The sequence below is a fragment of the Ctenopharyngodon idella genome, chromosome 15, assembly GCF_019924925.1.
Source record: "Ctenopharyngodon idella isolate HZGC_01 chromosome 15, HZGC01, whole genome shotgun sequence".
NCBI lineage: Eukaryota > Metazoa > Chordata > Actinopteri > Cypriniformes > Xenocyprididae > Ctenopharyngodon > Ctenopharyngodon idella.
The window spans coordinates 8442956-8449418 of record NC_067234.1 but is presented as its reverse complement, the minus strand read 5'-3'; positions in this window follow the sequence as shown (position 1 = coordinate 8449418).

The window sequence follows — 6463 nt, the reverse complement described above, 5'->3', positions numbered from 1 at the left end:
ATTCAACAAGAATAAATTACTGAAGTAGTACCTAAATATTTAAAAAATTAAATCATTTTATTTGCAAATTGCTCACTGTTACATTTGCGCTATAGGCAAAAGTTGTGTTTGGAAATTCTGCCCTTACAGCACCTGTTAGCAGAAACAAACTAGATGTTTCAATACCTTAGATTTTCTTTGGTTAGCACAAAAACAGTCTCATTTAAAAAAATAAAAATTAAAAAAATATGCATAGCATCATCTTAAAATAACTGAATCATTCTCAGATTTGAAATATATGGTGAGACTTGTGTCTTTAGCTGCAATGAGCTTCTAGACTCTAAAGGTTTCCTTCTGAGAAATTTGCCAAAACTGCAACACAGATTCCCAATAGTATGCACTACCTCTAGCTCTAGTTATTTAGCAAAAGTACAGTAAATTCGATTGTTGGTGAATTCCATTTCACAGCCTGTGAAAGTAAGGCGAGGAGAGATTGACTTATCAAACATATACAAAAATCCTTTACTGATACTCATACACTCATACTGTAGCTGTAATATCCACTGCAAGTTTGAAGAGCCCATGTGCAGTTTTATTAATTCCCAACATGAATCCAAACAAAATACAAATTACTTGACTTCACACAGAAACTTAGCACTTACCAAAGAGTGGTTACATAGACAATATTAGACAAGGAACAAGGCAAACTTGAGGGCTTAAATTATGGGTGAACCTGGGCCGTGGAGCATGGGCGGACCTGGGCCGTGGAGCATGGGTGGATCTTGGCCGTGGAGCATGGGTGGATCTTGGCCGTAGATCATGGGCAGACCTGGGCCATGGAGCATGGGCAGACCAGGGCCGTGGAGCATGGGCGATGTTGGCAGGCTAGGACACTTCAATGGCAACATAGGCAGTCCAGGTAGCCATGGATGTGCAGGCAGTTCAGGGAGCAATGGAGGTGCAGGCAGTTCAGGGAGCCATGGCAGTGCAGGTAATTCAGGGAGCCATAGCGGTGCAGGCAGTTCAAGGGACCATGGCCGTGCAGGTAGCTCAGGGGGCCAGAGAAGCGCGGCCTCTGTGTCCTTATCAGGGTCCCTATAACCCCACTCCCACCCAAATTTTCTTGGGAGAAGCTATGGGGTTGTGAACTGGAGCAGGTTCTGGTCTCTGTGGTCAGGAGCCATCACTGTGGCCCACACACACACACACACACACAAGATAGCCGTGACCACGATGTTCAGTGCTGCACACTCTGGCATGGCGGTTGTCTTGGCTGAAGCCTCTGGCGTGGTGGCCGTCTTGGCTAGATGCTCTGGAGTGGTGACCATGACGTGAAGAAGCTCAGACTCGGTAGGCCTGACGTGAACAGTCTCTGGCTTGGCAGGCATGACGTGAACAGTCTCTGGCTTGCCAGACATGACGTGAACAGTCTCTGGCTTGCCAGGCATGACGTGAAGAGGTTCAGGCTTGGCAGGCCTGACTTGAAGAGACTATGGCTTGGCAGGATTGACATGAACAGTCTCTGTCTTGGCAGGCATGACATGAACAATCTCTGGCTTGGTAGGCATGACGTGAACAGTCTCTGGCTTGGCAGGCATGACGTGAAGAGGTTCAGGCTTGGCAGGCATGACGTGAAGAGAGTCAGGCTTGGTAGGCATGACGTGTACAGTCTCTGGCTTGGCAGGTCTGATGTGAACAGACTCAGGCTTAGCAGGCATGACGTGAAGAAACTCAGGCTTGGCAGGCATGATGTGAAGAAACTCAGGCTTAGCAGGCATGACTTGAACAGTCTCAGGCTTGGCAAGCATGACATGAACAGATCCTGACATGATGGTTGGGACGTGGAAACACTCCGGTGTGGTGGCCATGATGTGACGAGGCTCTGTTACTGAATGAGTTGCTTGGATGGAGTTAATTGTGGGAGATTTACTGAAGTCCTCAACTTCTCCCACCATAAATGGTGATCCATTTAGCAGCAAAGCAATGTCAATGTATTTACCTATGTGCCAGTGAGGGGTATGAGGTAATTTAGAAAATCAATTAGTCCATTACAAAAAATGCCTTTTGGAGCAAAATCATTGAAGTCCACCTGGCAGCACAGTTCACAAAATTCCTCCACATAAGCCTCCAGGGAACGATCCCCCTGACATAGACGTAATAAACAAACTGCTGGGTCCATGGTTAAGGTCTAGTATTTTGTAATATTATACACTGGAGGCAAGCTTGAAGAACCCAAAGTGCAGTTTTTTTAATTCCAAACAAAAGTCTTTGACTTTGACTTTGACTTTTACCTTGACATTGACATTGACCTTGACCTTGACCTTGACCTGACCTGACTTGACTTGGGAACATAGCACTTACCAAACAGTGGTTACACAGACAATACTAGACCAAAACAAGGCAAACATGAGGACTTAAATGCACAAGGACTAATGCCTAAACAAGACACACCTGTGAACATAATCAAGAGAATTAACCAATGACAACAGGCTTGTTCAAGATGCATCGGCGCTGTGCAGACCGATCGGCGTATGACATCAAAGTACCGCAAGAGTACTTCGAATCCGCCTTTTGCCAAAATAAACTGGAAATAAACTGCGAACGAGTGTTTAATAATATTAAAAGTGTTTATTGGATAGGGTTCGGGAAAGGTGTAGGGAGGGTTTTTATTCACCTAATAAGGCAGCATCCATTTAATAATTTTAATAAGTATAATCATTTACATTCTATGATATTATCGCATCCTGTTAATGTACAAAAATACTGAGATGCAAATAGTATATGCTAATATAAAGTATAGATAGCATCTAATTACTATTTACTTTTAGTGCAAAGAACTGATCATTTTAGGCTACATGGTGTAAATAGAATCTATCGCTATTTTTATATAGTGTAAATAGCATATTGCTAAGAAAATGCTGCTATTGTCACTTAGTGTAAATAGAATATATTGCTATTTTCACTTAGTGTAAATAGTATCTACAGCTATTTGCACTTAGTGTAAATAGCATCTATCGCTAAGAAAATATTCTATTTTCACTTAGTGTAAATAGCATTTATCACTATTTGCACTCAGTGTAATTAGCTGCTGCCATTATATTATATATACAATGGGTGGTTATATATTATACAGTGTATATACATGTGTGTGTGTGTGTGTGTGTGTATGTGTGCATGTGTTTGTAGGTCATATATTCAAAGTATTTTTTTTGTGCTCAGAGAACATCATGGTGATAATCACTTTTAACAAGTTTCAAACATTTAGAACCTAGCCAGTGTACTTTCTTAAGGATGAATATATATTTCATCCTTCCCCAATTGCATTTGTAAAAGGTATACTACTTTACAAATTAATTTGTAGTGAACTAAGTTTGTGCTTACTGGAAGCATGAAATAACTACATTTACAGTGTATTTTCAGTTAGCACATAGACATGTATTTTTTATATGTATTTTTAGTATACTTATCTTGAAATAAATGTATTTTAAATACAATTAAGTATATTCATTTTTCACTAGGGCAAGATTTTCGTTTTTTTCATCAACATTAAGAAACTCGTTACATAAAACACCTGCGTTTCAGATGACAGACCTCATGTTTGTTATACAAACAGAAACATGGAGCATGTCAGTGTAGGAACAAAGGCTTAGACCTTGAGGAAAATTCATTGTGTGTGAACTCCCCTGAAGCTGTTGACTCCAGTGCAGCTGTTGAGTGAAACTTGTTTTTGAGAGCACAATGTGTTCGGCCCATTGGGGCTCTTATATTAGCACCCTGAAAGAAATGTGAAACATGCACTTCTGTAATGTGACACATTTACGAGGGAAACAAATGTAAGTCAAATGTAAGGTCGAAATTGTTTGTGCACCAGCACCTATTAATCATTCACAATAAGGTCAGTAACATATATTAATCAAGAAAATAGAGCAGAATAGACACACAAGAGCCAATGGCACTTGACACTGATGCCAAACCTGTGTTGAAACACTTTTTATACTTTATGTAATTATCAGCGATAAACAAAATTACACTTGAGTATACATGGCTTATACTGACAAGTATATCTTCTCTATACTTTTCATAAATATATCTCAATCAAAAGATTAAGTATTCTAAGTATACTTGGTTTGTTTTTCCTCTTTTTATAGAGTAGTAGCCTAATAATTTTTTTCATGCATACTGGCTTCTTAGAGGTAGTACTCCATCATGTTATAATACGTCTTATAAACATAAAGGTAATCTTAAAGGTATAATTGACCTAAAAATGAAAATTCTGTCATCATTTACTCACCCTCCTGTCATTCCAAATATGACTTTCTTCTGTCAACATAAAAGAAGATATTTTGAGAAATGTCTCATTGTTTTTGTTTTGTTTTGTTTTGTTTGTTTTTCATCCATGCAATCGAAAGTCAATTGGTTACGAACATTTTTCAAAATCTTCTTTTATGTTCAACAGAAGAAAAAAACTCATACAGGTTTGGAACAACATGTTTTTGACTCTGAAAGTGATTTTTCTAGGTCATGTATCACTATGCAATCTCTACACATGACCTAAAATGATTTCAAGTAATCTCGTATTGTAGGGTGATAATGAACAGTGATGACATAACATAACACACTTTTAATATTTAGGGCCTTTTTTGCATCTTTAAACTTGACATACTATGTAACACAAAACAAATTAAAGACAAAAAAAAAATCTGCTACATTATCTTACAGATGAACCTAAGACAAATCAACTTAATTTATCTGTAATATTATCATGCATGCTCAATTTATAAAAGCAAAATGAAACCATTTATTTTAGGATTACGTGTTATTTTGTAGCCTGCATCTGTTCTCTGAAGTGGACTCTTTGCAAAGTTTGCATAGTCATTGTTTCATATGTTGTTTAAAAACAACTGTATAAGCGTTAAGCAACACTGTACAATTGGATAGATTAACCTATTATTTCTCTCTATACGTGAACATAACTGAAATTAAATACTTTCTTTTACCTGTATCTTGGGTATCTCTGTGGTACGCTGAAGATGTGAAACACCGTCTGTAATAGTGATGGGTCACTCATGAACAGTTTGTTCATTGCATTGGTCATAATAATAGCTTTCTAATTCGTAATATGATCAAAGATTGTGTATGTGGACGTGTTCACAAAAATTAGTTATTATATAATAAAATATTAATTATTATATAATACAATTATTATATAATAAAATAATACATTTTAACTCTGCTAAAATGAACGAAATGACTTGAAGATTATTTCATCTGAACGAAATTCAAAGTCATCAAATGAAGTAAAATTATCTGATACACACAACACAACTTGTATAAAGAGAGCTTATTTTATGTATAATCAAGTGCGTAGCAACCATTATAGTCCCCTTTGTAAAACTCTTTAAGTTGACACGGGGTCACTGCCCCCCCTGCAGAACCGCCTGTGTTGAGGCAAGTTTGAGTCAAACTCTGCAGGACAGTGGCCCTGCAGGAGCAGATTTGGACACCCCTGACTTAAAGTACAGTTAAAGGTATATTTCAAGCATAAAAATTAATACCTATGTATGAGTATACGTAAAGTAATATATAAAAATAACATATAAATTGTAGAATTGTAGAAGAAGTATGATGTTAAGTTCACTTAGAAAATTTACAAGTATAATCGCAGTATAAAAACTAGTAGATTTGTTTGTTTGTTTGTTTGTTTGTTTATTCATGAGAGTGTTGCAATAGTTCCCTGAGGAGGGAAACAAGACACTGTGTCTTGGATCGACACTATGATCAACGTGACCAGTGTCTGAAACATGTGTAAACACACTCCAGTTTAAATGACAGCATAAGCAGAGCACGTGGGAGTAAAAAAGGGCGCCGTAGTACACATCATTAACCTATTTGTCTAAAGGAGTCCCCTTCTCAGGGAACCATGGTTACAGTCAAAATGGAACTCAACACGACCCTATGGGGAACAAATAGCCACTCCACCATGGCGCAGAGATGCCTGCCTCACTAGGAGAGAATATGCACAAACATGATGGGCATACCATACCTTCACTCAATGGATTACTTAACCGGAGTCAGTTACACAAGTAACACAACAGTTGACAAGTTGTGTAACATCCCTATGCCAATGTCTCCCACAAGAATGTAAAATATTCTAGCTTCTCTGCCTTTATAGCAAGGGAAGGCCCTGCCTCTAGAACCTTCCTCCCTCCCCTGCAGGCTACTGCAGCCCTAAGGCAGAGTTTTTACAGAAAACATGGCTAAGCTTTGACAGCACTTTTCTTGCTTGACACAGCTCTCAAAGAATGCCTGCCACAAGGAGTTTTTAACTATCGACCTTGGCATACCACGACTCTGGGGAAATGTAACCTCGATTCTTACAGAAAAGGCTGTAATACAAGAATGGCAAACACTTAATTGCACAGATTCTTGTAATGAACTCATCCCCAGGCAGCCACAGGGGAGCTGCAGCTCTGTTCAATTACCC